General features: G+C 44.7%; 1 protein-coding gene across 5 annotated transcripts in view; it reads right to left on the reverse strand.

Annotated features, from left to right (window-relative positions):
* Positions 1–15,992, reverse strand: part of PIP5K1B (phosphatidylinositol-4-phosphate 5-kinase type 1 beta) — a 299,006-nt gene that overhangs the window by 190,686 nt on the left and 92,328 nt on the right. The window contains exon 1 of one of the 5 annotated variants that reach the window (XM_072838962.1): positions 7,840–7,960. The exons of the other annotated variants lie outside the window; for them this stretch is intronic. The gene's annotated coding sequence lies outside the window, so the exon portion shown is untranslated. Of the gene's footprint in view, positions 1–7,839; positions 7,961–15,992 lie in introns of those variants that run through there. 5 annotated transcript variants of the gene reach the window in all.

Consider the following 15,992-nt stretch of genomic DNA (forward strand, 5'->3'; position numbering starts at 1 on the left):
ATTTAGGTCTTTAACTCATTTTGACTTTCTGCGTATAAAGAAGTGGTCCAGTGTCATTTTTTGGTATGTAGCTGTCCAGTTTTCCCAGCGCCATTTGTTGAAGGGGCTGTCTTTTCCCCATTATATATTCTTGTCTCCTTTGTTGTAGATTAATTGACCTAATAAATGATGATTTCTAGGCTCTCTACTCTGTTCCATTAATCTATGTGTCTATTTTTATACCAGTACCATCTTGTTTTGATTACTATGGCTTTGTAGATCTTAAAGTCTGGGATTGTGATACCTCCAGCTATGTTCTTCTTTCTGAAGGCTGCTTTGGCAATTTGAGGTCTTTTGCAGTTCCATACAAATTTTAGGATTTGTTGTGGTTCTGTGAGAAACGTTGGTACTTTGATAGGGATTGCATTAAATCTGTAGATAGCTTCGGTAGTTTGGGCATTTTAACAACATTGATTCCTCCAAGCCATGAGCACAGAATAGGTTTTCATTTGTTTGTGTTGACTTTAATTTTTTTCACCAATGTTTTATAGTTTCCAGAATACAGGTATTTCATCTTTTTGCTTAAGTTAATGCCTAGGTATTTTATTATTTGTGATGCAACTGTAAATGGAATTGTACTCTTAATTTGAGAGTTTCCTCTTTTAACACAGAGTTCAAAAATTCCATAAGGATAGATGTGTCTTTTTTCACTAATCCTGCCAAGGGAAACTGACAAGAAGCTATTACATTGAGATCTAATGACTTGACTTAAACCATGAATAATATTTAGGCTATCTAAATGAGGAATGAATGGACTGCATATCCTTCAGGCAATCCTCCATGAAAATTATTTCTCATAACCAACCTTTTGATAAGAATTGGACAGTGAAGCACTCAAAGTTATAGTCTCTGGCAAGAACCTGGAATGCAGAAATTCTAGTGGCCAAGTAAGGGCATAATCATAAGGCTCAGGTCTCCTTAGGAAATGTGTTAACATGTAATCTGATACAGACTCCCAGCAAGAACTTATTTTCTTAAATTATTTCTGACATTAAACAGAGCCAACACAGTGTCATATGATTAGAATGTTGAGACACCAGCTCAGATAACCATGATACATACCAAGCAATGAAAAATTTTTTGACTATTTAATTGCTTATCTATCCATTCTGATATTTAGTATCTGGATTCTGTTGGCTTCAGAAATATATAATTTACATGATTTCATAGCTTTCTACATTTCTGTGCTTTCACTTAATTTGAGGGAAGGAGAGACACTATCATTTGTTGAGCAACAACTATGTGTGAGAAGCTGCCCCATATATGATCTCATTTCACACTGCAAATAATCCCTTAGCATGCTCCCATTTAGCCTGTGCTATTGACACGTATACCTGACTGTCCTATAACACCCATAGAAGGTATTCATTTTTAATTTTGCCAACTCAGGCTGTGATCCTGGAATGCAGAAGTGAAGTCCTTAGTGGCTGCACGAACACAGTGACTCCCTCGCCAAGCACCTCCACTTTAGCCTGGCCCCATTGTTTCCTAAACCAGTGCTGGGCATTGCAACCATCCAGGTAGCCTTCTGAAAATTAAGATTCTTGGTCCACACACCACAACAACCAAATCACTACCTCTGTGTGGTGAGTCTGGGGAATCAATACTTTCAGCCTGCTTCATAGGCTTAGGATCATCTTAATCACCTTGACTAGGAAAGGCAATAAAGATGTTTTACTACTTCAAAAGAGCTGTCAGGGTCCAGTAGGGAAAACGGAAACCATTCCGGGTGTGTTAAGAGAGGGAACTTAGGGGAGCCTGGGTGGTGTAGTCGGTTAAGCATCTGACTCTTGGTTTAAGCTCAGATCGTGATCTCATGGTTGGGGGACCGAGCCCTATGTCGGGTTCTGCCTTCAGCGTGGAGTCTGCTTGAGATTCTCTCTCTCCCTTGGGCCCTCACACTCATGCTCTCTTTCTCTCTGAAGTAAATAAATTAATTTAAAAACAAGAGAGAGGGAACTCAATACATGGAATTAGGTATAAACTTGACAGGTGAGCCGAAAAGCTAGGCAAAAATGGCGATGAGATGCAGAGATTCACATCAGCAGGAAGCCACTAGGGCTTTAAAGGCTAGAGACACACTGACAGAAAGGGGTGTTAACAAACCTCAAAGGCTGGGGGTCATCTGTTGGGACCAGAACACTGTGGTGAAGGCTGACTGTAGACACTAGAGCCACAGAAGGAGAGGCACATTGGGAGGCATGGGGAAGACAGAGTCACTTATGGAGACACCCCCCTCCCCCAAAGGCAGAAGATGGGGAAAAACATCCTGGATTCTCCTTACCCCCTGTACCCGCCAATCCCTGTCTATGGCTCCCACAGACCAGCCCACTGAAAGCCATCTGATGTGAGGAGCCTGGAAATGCATCCCACAAGGGATGACTGTCTTGTGACACTGAAAAGAAGAATGACATATGCCTTTGAAGACACACAGGCTGATGACAGGCCACAGAATAACATATAAAACATAAAATGAAAGGGGGAAAGCAGATATGAGCTAATGATAATGCATAAGAAACATAACATGATTCTCAAAGGAAATGTGGATTGGGAGGTAGGCCAGGAGCTGGTACAAACATTTCTATTTTTATGACTCCCGGGATCTGCAGAGAGCTTAAATAGAAGATGGCTACAAAGTAGTCAGGCTCTTCGGTGGCCTCTTCATCAAGTGTGGGAGTGAGGCGGTGACTTGGGACAATGTGCCTGGGGTCAAGTCAAGAGGTAGCAGGGCTGAGATCTGATCCGGAGTTGTCTGACTTCAAATCTGTGCTCTCCACAATAACGCACTCTCTCTCTCCTAGTTATCCAACAATCAGAAGATTGTCTAATAAATGGCACACTTCATTTTTCAATTTGTAAATGCAATCAAAACGTTAGCCAACAATATTTATTTACATAATTCTTTTCTGTAAAATTTGTTCTACATCAGTGAGTCTCAACCTAGAGGGCATTTCTGAATTTACAAGGTGGTAGGGAAGTTTTTGAAAACTCTAGAGTTTCTAAAACTTTTAGATCTGTGACACCTGGAGGCCATATTGGAGTTAGTGGTAACACTTCCAACCTCTAGCTAGGGCCAGAGAAGTCCATATTTTTAATTTGTCACAGATCGTGTCTGCTTTCTAATAAGCAAGGCCAAATGAGCAAGGGGAAAACAGCTAATTATCTAATTACCCAACTACATAGGCCAACCTGTAGACAGATGCAAGAGGTGAGGGGCACTACCCACAAGTCCTTACTGGTCTTCTCATAAAAACAGACACTTCATTAAATACTGATGAAGCTAAGCTACAAGGAAGAATGGGCAGGACAGGAGAATAGGCCTCTGAAGGTTTAGGGTTTATGTCCATGTCTGCTGTTAACTCTCTGGGACCTTGGGCTCCTATTTATGTCTCTTCTGCCATGAATTCTGCTGATTGCATTAGTGCCAGTGGTTTGGTGCCACTGCCATTTCTTGGGTAGAGCCTCATCTCAGATCCTCCTTGGAATGAGGAGAAGACTCATTAATTATTTGCTCATTATAAGTGCAACCTGCCCTATGGGAATAGATCTTCCACAAGATAGCCATATTCAAATGTTTTCTTGCCATTCAGACTACATATGGTAACACTATCTAGAACATTTCCCAATAGGGAAAGCAATTAAAAAATATTTGGGGCCTTCGTCATGCCGGCATGTCAATGTTCGTCATTTGTGTTTAAATTATGCTCTTCTGAGTTCATATTCATTACCTGCCAGCAAACTAATTCATGCAATCTTTCTCTTTCTTTTCTTTTCTTTTCTTTTCTTTCTTTCTTTCTTTCTTTCTTTCTTTCTTTCTTTCTTTCTTTCTTTCTTTCTTTCTTTCTTTTCTTTCTTTCTTTCCTTTCTTTCTTTCCTTCCTTCCTTCCTTCTTTCTTTCCTTCCTTCCTTTCCCTTTCCTTCCTTTTCTTTCTTTCTTTCTTTCTTTCTTTCTTTCTTTCTTTCTTTCTTTCTTTCTCATTCATTCATTCATTCATTCAATTCACTAATTGAACATTACATGTCAGGCAGTGAATGGGGCCTTGAAGCCATAAAGACAAAGATCCTAGTCTTCAAAGAAGTCACATTAGCAGGAGAGACAGACATGGGGACAGCTACAGTATAACGTGGTATGTGTTCTACTTTGGGTTCTCCGAGGAGAAACTATGCAAATCAGCCTACAGGGAGCCTGGAAAGCTCCATTTCTGCAGAATACCGAAAATGGACTTAGAGCAGCACTCATGGGACACAAGGTTGAGAAGCACAAAGTGAGCAAGATGCCAGGCTCCACAGCAGCTTGCTTAGAGAAAGACCCAGCAGCATGAAGGAACATATTTAACATAGTTTCGAGGGTGTGCATAAGATGTTGAATTTGTGTGTGTGTGTGTGTGTGTGTGTGTGTGTTTAAAGGAATTTACCCAGAAGCAGCCCAAAGGTTAGAATGTTACTTAAAGGTTTACAAACAGATTTTCAGATCGCTTATTCTACCTATGATCATAAGTCCCTGTTCAATTCTTCGCCTGAATAAAAACACACTTGTGAAAGTTTATATATATTCATGAAAACCTCAAAAGCCATTCTTAGGAAAATGTCAGCCTTGTAAACAACTCTGTTGGGGAGGAGAATATGGCAGTCCTTCCAGGGCATTAAGCAGTTTGATACTTTTTTAATGTGATTTTGGCAATAAATAGCAACAAGTAGGAAGCATCAAGTAGGAAAAATCAAGCCTTAAAAATGGGATGAAGTATTTTTCCAAGGTTTAAATGTTATTTAATACACATATAAAATTAAATATTCAATATAAGTATAACAAAAATACATCAAACTGAAAATAATCCTTGACAGAGTTTGAAGAGTAAAAATGCCTGTATTTTCCAGACCAGAAGAAACTTGTTATATTAAGAAATCATAGGGCCAGATTTATTTCCTTTAGAGTATCTGCAGAAACTGTTGAAGAAATACAGCCAATCTGCATGTGAAGTGGATGCACAAGGGAAGGAGGTCACCTATACACACGTTGTGTTCAGACACAAGGTATGTTGCTCATCTGTAGGCTCTAATGCTATAGAAACAGAACCGTGGGGCTCTTGGACTCAACATAAAGTTCCCCTATCCTTTCTGATGAATATAATTTAAATGAGGCTTCATTTCATGTATCTAATATTTATATAACCAAGGCACTGCCAAAACCAATTCCCAACTACAGCACCTGCTCCCTAGGAATCAAAATGGAGACCAATCAAAACAAATTGCGGGGCTCTTATATTCTCTCATGAAACACATTCACTCTCAGAATGGATCTCACAAAGGGAATAAACAGAATAGCTATAAATGGCAATGACAAAAGGCTCAGCATAAAATGAAACACTCATAATGTGTGTTTTCAACAAAGGTGGTGCTCAAAGAATTCATAAGCCTTTTCAAACCAAGTCCTCTCTGCAAACAGTAGACAGAAGGAAGCAGCCCATGAAAACAACTTTGTGCAATTCATGGCTCTCGGACTGGTGCAACTCACAGCCTTTCAAGAAAACACCATTACTGCACACTTTCCTCCTGCTCCAATTTTCAATTTAAATACACAAAGACATCGAATGGGTGGGTAGGTGTATTTGGTGGTGGTGTTAGAGGGTCAGGAGTCATGACACCTGGGCTTCCCTTTGGCATGTGAGAAAAGAATGTATGAAGATTTGCCAACACTGTTACTTTATCATCTTGTCCCAGAGACATCTGGAATAATCACTAAAGATCTCACACAGCTGGATTTGTTGCCCCTCTATAATGCTTAAATGTCTGCTTCCCCACTTTTTGCTACACATTTGGTATGAGGCCAACTTTGCGATACTGTATTTCTACCATACTGCAAAGTTTCTCATTTTTAAAAATTTACCAGATTATGCTTTCTGTCCACATTTTACTTCTGAACTATTCCCATCTTCCTCCTCCCCAAGATTACATGCCAGGAATTATTTAATTGTTACAATAGCAAGAACAGTGCAAACCCTATGCAAATATAAAGCCAGTTATAACTGGTAGACAATGTTTGGATTCAGAAGTAAAGAACCAAAATCTATTTGGTTTTGCTCTTAGAGCAGTTTGCAAAGCATTTCTGGATCTGTTTCATCTTCTATTGAGAAAGCCAAAGTAACAGATCTCCTGTATGCCCCAAATGCAAAGGACAGCTGGTGGCTTACCCGAAAGAACTTCCTCTGCACCAGGTGCTGGGGGCGGCGGGGGCGGGGTGTGTGTGTGTGTCTGTGGGGAGTCTGGAAGAACATAGAAGGGTGTAAGCAGGATTGTGGTTGAGCTCATGAAGAATGCTGCTGAAGGCAGAAAGACGTCCAGCAGAGGAAAAATTCTATCCAAAAATATTCTATAGTTCCGGGCTTAATGAACCTGACCATCAAGAAGTCATGAGAGCATTTTCCAACGAGGCACAGATGTAAATGCAGAGAGACAGGGAAACATGAGTAATGAGATGACCACGTCTGACATGCTCCTCACCCAGGAGGGTACTCATCCACTCGGACATTTATTCCGGCATTATTCCTGTATATACCACTTTGGGGGCACATAATGAATACGATGGTCTCTGTTGTCAAGGCACTTAGAAGAGAAGCCAAAACACAGGCACACAGAATAATGAGAAAGTCTTTAACAGGATTAGGAGTTAATTCCTTTTACTTGGCTTTGCTTCTAACAAGTATTCAATTATCACAGTCAGAGGGCTCATCTGGAATGTTCTAAAAAATGCAATAAAGAATTAAAAAGAGGGGAAAAAAAACCCCCAAGGCCAAGAGATCATAAATCAGCTATTAATCACTAGTTATTAAATTTCCCGAGTGTTTGCTATGTGCCTGGTTGTGTTTAAGACACACTGAGCAGAGAGATGCTTTTGATGGACCTGTAGAACCAAGGGTAAGAGGCATCGTTCAGACGACAGGGAGGTGACACAGGTCGAGGTAAGAGGTTGGGGACACGAGTGCAGAAGGAGACGGCTCGTGACAGAGGAAGATGACGCTGACTGAACAGAGGGGAGTTGAGGTGGAGATGGTGATCAGTCCCCGGGCTGCGCGGCCTTGGGAGCCGACCATGGGTATGACAAATTACGGAGCATCTGCTCAAGGCTTTTGAGTAGGAGGCCACAGAGATTTTCAAAAGTGTTATTACCAGATGAGATGACATGGGGAGGGAGGGCCAGAAGGAAGGCATGCACCTGGCATCTGCTGTGGGCATCCCGGTGACAGGAACCTAGAAGGTAAAGGTGGAGCTGGAGTCTGTGGGAGGAGCCCTGCATGGCAATGACAAGGAAAACGTTGCCAGAACCTGGGCACCGACAGGTCTGGAAGCCCAACATGGCCAAGGTTTCAAGCTTCCCTACCTATGGAAGATCACAGCACTTCTCAGAGAGGCTGCCCCTCTGCCCTGGTGCCACCCTCGCCACCCCCGTCCCAGCTGCCCAGGGAACAGGGGAGGGAAGGCACAGATTACCACCATGGAGAACTTTCTACAACGTGGAGACCCAGTGGGTCAAGCGGTGTTGGCCGTGGCCTCGCCAGGTCAGGTCTGGCCTGCACCAGCCAAAGTCACGGCAGAGTAAAACCAAGTACAGGCAATTCAACCAGATGGTAGGCAGACACACAGACTAGGGAGACAGACAGACAGACAGAGATGGTACTACTGCCTCACGGCTGTCCAGCCCTGCGAGTCCTGCCGTGTTCCCCAGCTAGCAGCTGGGTTCTGGAAGGCCCCGGTATCTACCTCCCACATCCACCATTCACTTGAGCTCCCTGCAGGGGTTCTAACCTGAAGATGACAATCAAGGCACTCTCCGTAGGCTGCCACAGGCTTAGCTGAGGTCATGGGCCCGGCCTCCACCTGTCACCCTCTCCGAGGAGCCACACACCGTTGGGACAGATGGTGACGGCGTGGTGGTCACGGGAACAGGCTCTGAGTCACCCTGTCCAGCTCTGACAGCTGTACGGTGCCCATGAGTCACTTAATCTGGCGCCTTAGTTCCCTCCTCTGAGCAATGGGAAGCACCACAGGGCCTTTCTCCTGGGGCAGGTGTGAGGGGTGATGCATCTATAAAGCCCTTTTGGTGACCTTGGCATGGAATACCCGCTCCAAAAACTCACTGTCATCATCCTCACCATCAACCAGCCTCACCAGGTCAGGGTGAGATCCTGTCACTGCCCTGCCTCCTGAGTTCCTGCTCAGGCCGCTCTTCTGCTGGCCTCCCTGCCTCCCTCCTTCAGGGCAGAGAGCCTCTGCATGTACACATGTACACACACACACACACACACACACACACACACACACACACGGTTGCCTGCACCTCACAAGGCCCTCTCAGGTCTCAAGAGAGCATACCTCTGCCTAGGCCCACACTCTGTTCACCCAGAAGGGGCCTCTCTGTGAACCCAGGTATCGGTCAAGTGTCTTCCCGTCTTGGAGGACTTCCTGATTCTTTTCATTCTAGAATACAGTGCCTCCCATGCTGGGCCCTGCTAACCCTCTGCCAACCACTTACACTCTGGGGTTTCTGGGGCCCCAGGCCGCATTTGCCCTCAGTCCCATCCATGATGATTATTAAAGCTAATCTGTACGGAGCGTGTCTTGTGCCAGGCACGTGTTAAGTGCTGCCTGAGTTCACCCATTCGAGTCGCCCAACACTTCCTGGAAACAGGTTTCTGTTATTATCCACATTTTTCCAGCCGAGGGGGCAGAAGCACAGAGACGTTACATAACATGCCCAGGCTCACACAGCGAGTGAGTAGCAGAACCAGGATTGCAAGCACACAGGCTGCTCACTGCTCACTTCCAAAGCCCGGCTCCTAACCACTTCCATTTATCTCCTTACACCCCCTCCCTGCCATCTGGGCAGCTAGCCTCCTGCTTCCCAGAGGGACAACAGGTCCCTCCACTGGCTGCCTTTCCTACCCGTGAACTCCGGAGCACAGGTGACCCCAGCCTTCTGTCTGGTGCATAGCCACAGTGTGTCCCAGATTTCTTCTAGCATGCCCCTGCCTGGAGCCCCCATTCTCCATCATCCCAGAGTTCACCTTGGCTTTCACCTTGGGGGCAGGAGCATGCTCAATCTCTCCTGGTACCCTCCACGTCCTGACCCTGGCCACAGCCTTGTCTCACTCCCCCTACACTTGGGGTTGAATCCTCCAGAGACAGGTGCGCACTGCCTGCCTTCACTTCTAGAGGCAGAAGTGATCTTTCATGATCTTCATGGACGTCTCCAAAGCCTTGACCTGACAGTGTCCTATATACAGTGTCCCTGAAATGTCTGTGGAGTGACCGATGACCAGACCTCCTTCACTGAGGGCCCCTATTCTCTTGGCTCCCTTGGCTTGGCCAACACTGCCAGCCACTTACCCTAAGTCCCTTTCCCGACGTTCTTTACTAACATAGCCCAGATTCTGTTTGGGGAGGCAATGTGCCAAGTTAGAGAAACAAGAGAAACTTGAGAGGTCGGGGGATGGTGATGTCCTGGGACATCTGTTAAAGAGGCAGACACAGTAGGCTTGGGCGTTTCTGGCACCTGTCATTTGCCCTTTGCCCTTCTGTCCATGATGGCAGCCCTGAGAGCGAGCATGAGCACGGATTCCACTTTTCCTGGCTTCCCCTACCTGCCCAAATGGATGTCCATCTCTTTGGCAGGCTCCCTCTTAATGATTCATGATCTACAGGGTGTTCTGTATTTTTTCTTCTCATTCCTTCTGAATAATCTCATCCATTCCCAGCGGCTTCAAATGCAACCAACCTATGATGACTCCCAACTAACACTGGATCCCAGATAACCTTCTTGAGCTCCAGATCTGTATTAATTTTCAGTTGCTTGCAGGGGCCCTACAGCATCTTATGGGCTCCATAAATCCCATAAGCTCCAGCTGCAATTTCTCATATCCTGCCTCACTGGGAGAATGCTACTGTCTTCCACCTGGTGATCCAAGCCCCAAATCAACGGGCCACCCCAGTCCTCCTTAACACCCCCCCACCCACCCTAGTCCATCAATCAAGTTCTCTAATCTCCTCAATGGTCATCTTTGGTTCTGATCCTTTCTTGGCATTTTCCCTGCTACCATCTTAATGGAGACCCCAGGGTTCCTTGCACAGATCACTGCCTCAGCCTCATTAGTCAGCCTGGCTGAGGCACAATATGGCTACAGGGACCCTTTCTATGATGCAAAACTGTCTATGCCACGCTCCTTCTTTAAAACGCTGCAGTGGCTTCCCCACTGCTTCGGGGCAGAACTCAAAGTCTTTGGCAGAGCACATGACCTCTCCTGACGGGGTCTCTCATACCTCTCTCCCCACTGCCACCCCCATCCCCCACAGTTGCGGCCATATGGGATGACTTCAGGTGGCCCATATGGGATGACTTCTGGTGGCCAGATGCCTGCCTTTGCATTCATTGTGGTGCCTGACATGCCACTGGCCCTCTCCCTGGCCAGGTGTTCCTCATCCTCAAGATGTAGCTCAAGCACCACTTCCTTCTACAAGCCCACCCTATTCCTCCCAAATCAGGGTTCACTGCTTCTCCTCCATGCTCCTGGGGTGCCCTGAGCCTGCCCCTATCATGACACTGACTCACCAAACTGCCATCACCATCCATTGCTTTCAGGGCAATCACCTTGCCCTATTTACGTGTAAATCCTAAAACATAGCATAGTGCATGGCACACGGACAGACTCGAAAGTTGAATGAACGTGTCTATGAGTCTGTCCACTACACTTCTTAGACCCGCCAGCTGGAGGGCAGACAGGATGTCTTATCATTGGTCCTGACACGTTAAGTCAATGCTTAATAAATGTTTTCTTCCTCTCCCTTTGAGCACTGGATGATAAATCAATGTTCAAGTTGTTGTTTTGTTTTGTTTTGTTTTGTTTTGTTTTAAGAATGATAGAATAAGATGAAAAACAAGGATAGTGATCAACTTGGCATCCCAAATACTTCATACTTCAAGGAGGTATCTTGCTTTTCTCTTTTTGCTTTCTGCCCTTCTCTTCTTGTGTTAGATCCACTTCACACAAGATCTTCTTAGTTTCTTTAAAGTGGATTCTCCTTTGGAATAATTTTCAAAACACGATCCTAAGTACAGTTCACATCTACTGTAGATATATTGGATTGACCCACAAAATCACAAAGAACGTAAAAGTGGCCAATGGTCTCCCCACCCAGAGAGGCCCACCATTCACCTTTTGGAGCATCTTCTTCTCATCTGTTTTTTGAGATGCTGACTGCTCTCTACCTCCTCACTGCCTCTAGAATGGCACAACATATTAAGAGCTCTAATACTCTGGGACAAACATCATTCATTCCATCAGAATTTAATATGGCATGAGTCACAAGGCAAAAATGAAGACCCTGTACAGCAGCTACTCTGAGTAGGAGAGACTTCGAGCTGAGATTGGGCTTCTCTTAGAGTAAGGTGCCTTCATCTGCAAACCTCACCTGGGTGTGCCCACGGCACTCTGGTCTGCAAAAAACAACCTTACTTTTAAGGGAAGACATAATTCAAGACTTTTGCTTATCTGTCCGCTCTGGCAAAGACTTCTTGGTAAGTGGTACATTCAGTTCAGGGGAGTGATTCTTAATCTTATTATTAAACTATTTCAATTCCTATCGTTTTGAAAGTGGGGGGGGGGGGAGCAAAATACCAAATCTTCAGCTTTAGGATATTTCAAATCTCACCTGGCAGGATGCCTCAAGGTTCACTGCTGTGCTGATGCCTCAAAACGAAACATACCCTCTTTTTTCAGTATCCAGGAACAGGATAAACCCCAAGTTCAGCCCAACTAAAAGAGATCCAGGAAGGATGGAGCAATGTTGTGATTATCAGCAATCCAACAGGAAAAATATGTGCCTTTTCCCTAGTGTGAATACAGCTAAATATCCCTGGAGTTCCAGGCACCCTCCTGCCTGGGCTGGCTGTTTCCCCTTGGAGAGCTGCACTTGGAGGATTTTCATCAAAATACACAGGGCTATGTGTTGGCTCAAGAAAAGCACCTGCCCGCCCCCCTGCCCCCCTTTTGCCAAACACAATTTCAATTCACCTTATTGGAAGTCAGACAGAAGGATCTGGGATAAAGTGATGGCTGGGCCTACCTATGGATCCATCTATCTATGTGGTGGCCACATGTGTTGAACGAGACAGGCCTATGAGCACTGGGGATGGGCATGGACACTTGGGACTTGGATGAACAGCTTCCTGTTTGGGACATGGGTGGAGCGGCAAGGAGATACAGGTATGGAGACAATCACTCAATACATTCTGGCACTTGGAATGCTTACAGCTTATGCATCTCATGAACCTGACAGCAATGAAGCGCTTGGGCCTGAGCTGCCCACATTTTCTACCCTGCCAGGACCCTGGAAAGCTTAGGACATTTTCATTTGAATGACAACAAAGCACCCCTTCTGACTTAGCAGAAGCCCACCTCTGTCAAAAATGAGAAAAACATCTCCCCTGGGCAGATTCAGCCAAGAGAAAGGACCCTTTGCACCAGCACATTCCAGGCTTAGCAGCTTTTGTGGGCTACAAAGTACTTTCATTTGCTCTTCAGTTTGCACCTTTGTAGAACCACACATAGTGGATGTAGAGACCTATTCTCAGTACAGGTTGCAGCCCCAGGCAGCTGATCAGGATGGGCCTTGAACACTAGGGTAGCCAGTAAGGAGCAGCAGTGGAGCTCAGCAGGCTCCGGGATGTCCAGTCACCCTGATTCATCACAAGTCAGATAAGCCAGGGAGGACTGGATTATTCCCTCAGAAACACAGAGGTGCTTGTTCAGGGCCTGGGCCAGGTGCTGGAAGGGAGGCAGGGCTCAACACAGGCAGTCTAAGGAGAGGCCTGTCCCACAGGCGCAGGGGCCGGGCCTGCACCTGGTGTGCTGTGAGGTTCCTGTTCACTTACCAGTAAGCTGGGCACCTGCTGCCCACAGGTACCTCCACCCTCACCAGCATCACCACTTTAAATTCCTCTGATGTGAAAAGGGTGGGCTTTAGATTTGGAATTTTCAGGCTCCTTGGCATCTTAGGCCAGAAAGGACTAACCCCTGACCCCTGCCCTGCCACCACCTTCTCTTCTCCACTGTGGTCCTGTCCCACATTTGAAGGGCCCATGTGCACATGTGTAGACAACCCTGCTCCCCATCCTTCAGACCCTGGAGTGTTGTCACTGGGGCATGGCTGTTGTCCCTCAGGAGACCTGGGAAAGAGGCCCTCAGAGTGGGCTCAGCATCATTAGTGCAGAGAATTCTGGAATGTGGGGTCCTGGTTCCCTGGAGCATGGCAGAGAAAGGATCACATGGGCTTCAGCTGGGCACATCTCTGGGCTTTTCAGACTTGCTGTGGAGAAGAGGCACAGCCAGACAAAGGCCAGAGAGAGAAGCCCTTCCAAGTACAAGACCACTGGTAGGTGTTCCAAGGAAGCGCTGCCCCTGAGTACTGCCTGGAGCTGTACTGCTTGAGAACAAGGTTCAAGCGGCAGTCAAAAAACAGTATAATCTGTGCTTGGAAAGGGTGGGTACAGGTTCCTCAGAGGAGCACACGGATGGGGCATGGAGCCTGGACTCTGGGAAGGCTCCTCTGAGGAGGTGTTACCTACCCCTTAGGGTTGTTTTGTAAATGATGCCTTGCAGACAGCAAGGGAGAAAAAGCTGGAAGTGTTCCAGGGCACAGGAGCACCATTTGCAAAGGCATGGAGGTGAGACAACATGGTGCCTTCCAGAAATAATTATTTGTCATCGGGCAAATCTAGGGATACCAGCAGGAATCTGGAAGGTTCTGCAGGAAAGGTCTTGTGTGTCATGCTAAGGCCTCTGGAATAATAGAAGAGTCACCAAAGAGGACTTCATTCTTTTTCACAACTGGCACGTGCCCTCAACTGAATCAAAGAACAGGATATGTACTATATAGAGAGCTTCAGTATTATCGATTATGCTCCAAATGCTTCTTTAAAATCTATTAAAGCAACATATTGATGGAAAGTGTGGTTTTAGCTAGAGCCCAGGCCTTTCTTTAGCTTTGCATGTACACATCTAATGGGCAGCTCCCTTTGGATTTCTCAGAAACATGTTAGACATAACGTGCCCTCAGCAGAACCCAAATGCTCTCTCTTGACCTCCTCATCTCATTCAACAGCCCCTTTTTACTCAAGGCAGAAGACCAGGAGTCATCTTGGATTTCTCTCTCATCCCCCGCCTGCCCACTGCCCTCCTCCAAGTCCTGCTGCTTTCTGAGAACCACCTCTCCTCTCCATCCTCATGGCTATCCTTCAGCCCCAATAACAGCACCTTTGGCCCGGACTCATATGATAGCCTCCTCCCGGTCTCCCTGCCCTCCTTCCCCACAAGGCGAGAATGATCATACAAGAAAATCCATTTGGATCAGTCCCTTGTATAAAATCCTTTAATGCCTTTCTCACTGTATTTGAAATAAAATTCAAACTCCTCATCTTGGCCTATAAGACCTTGTAAGAGCAGCTGCCTACTTGCTTTCCATCCTCAGCTCATGCTGTCTTTTTCCCTTCCCCTATCCCAGGCAGGTGCTTCTCTACCATTTAAATTCTCCACCCCTGGTGTATTTCCTTCCCAATCTTTATTGTAATTGGCAATGATTTCATTATCTGGATGTGCCTTTCTTGCGGGCTGGGGGTGGGGGTCTACCTCCCTTCTCTATAATATATAAACTCCATGAAGCCAGGGAATTAACATGTCTATTCGTAATATTAGTAACGAGATAAAACTGTTAATGAAAGCTCAAGGTCAGGCCCACAGTAGGTGTGCAAGAAATATTTACCCAGTGAACATTACAACCATATCAGAAATTCACCCCACTTATCAATCTCCAGACTTTTTGTTAATTGGGCTTCTCGAATCTAAAAAAAAAAAAAAAAAAAAAAAAAAAAAATCCTTGCTTATAAAACAAGCTCAAAATTAATAAAGGAATCATTATACTTGGAAGAAGTTTAATTCAAATCTGGACTCCAAAAGATTATTTGCTTCAAGTATTCGCATTGTTTAGTATGTGAAATTCCATAGAGAAATAAAAAAAATTATGATGGATGCAAATTCATTTATTAAAAAAATTATGGCTATAACATAACAGTACTACATGCCTGCTTTAATGTGGAAAATATTTAAATAAGATCATTATGGTTCTCTTACAACATATCTATTTAGTCTAAACCTCTGGTTCATTTCCACTGTGAATCTATTTTTTTCAAATCTCAGAATGTACAGCCCAAGGCTTTTCCAATGCTGAGACCAACTGATGTACATGGTATTTTGAAGTATTATTAAGAGCACAAAAAATTTAGTCAATAATTTAAACTACAGATTCTTTGTGCAGTCTATCTTTCTCTTTGTGAACAGCCATAATTCTAAGCTATTAAATCCAAGGCAGGAAAAAAAAGTATGTCACTGGGATGGGAAGTAGTGACACGAACATATTATTAAGCCATGTCTATTTCATTTACTTTTTTAAAGATAAAATGATTTAATAATTTTGTAAAAAGGAATAAACAAATAATCAGGTTTTTAAAAAGTCAGCTACAGGAAAATGAGAAAACATTATTTTTAGTAAAGAAAATTTAAAACCTTAACTCAAGAACTGTTTTACATGAGGATTACAATTCTTGTTTGCTGGAAATTCCCAGAATAAAACTGTCTTTTGCAGAATCCATGACACTTTTCGTGGACCCCCTGTCTCTTGTTATACCTCTTCACTTATCAATCTGGTAATGAGTTGCTTCTTTTAAAAACACCTTTGTTTCTCCCTTCCTCTGAACTCCAGTACCATTTTGGAAATATGACTATTATATATCACAAAAAAAAAGTACTACAAAGCACTGTTAGGTTTTTATCTGTATGTATGTGGATCCCATCTAGATAGCTTAAGGCCTTGCTCATCCCTCTTTGTAACTCCAGTCCCTAGCCCAGTGC

The sequence above is a fragment of the Canis lupus genome, chromosome 1, assembly GCF_048164855.1.
Source record: "Canis lupus baileyi chromosome 1, mCanLup2.hap1, whole genome shotgun sequence".
NCBI classification, from domain to species: Eukaryota; Metazoa; Chordata; class Mammalia; order Carnivora; family Canidae; genus Canis; species Canis lupus.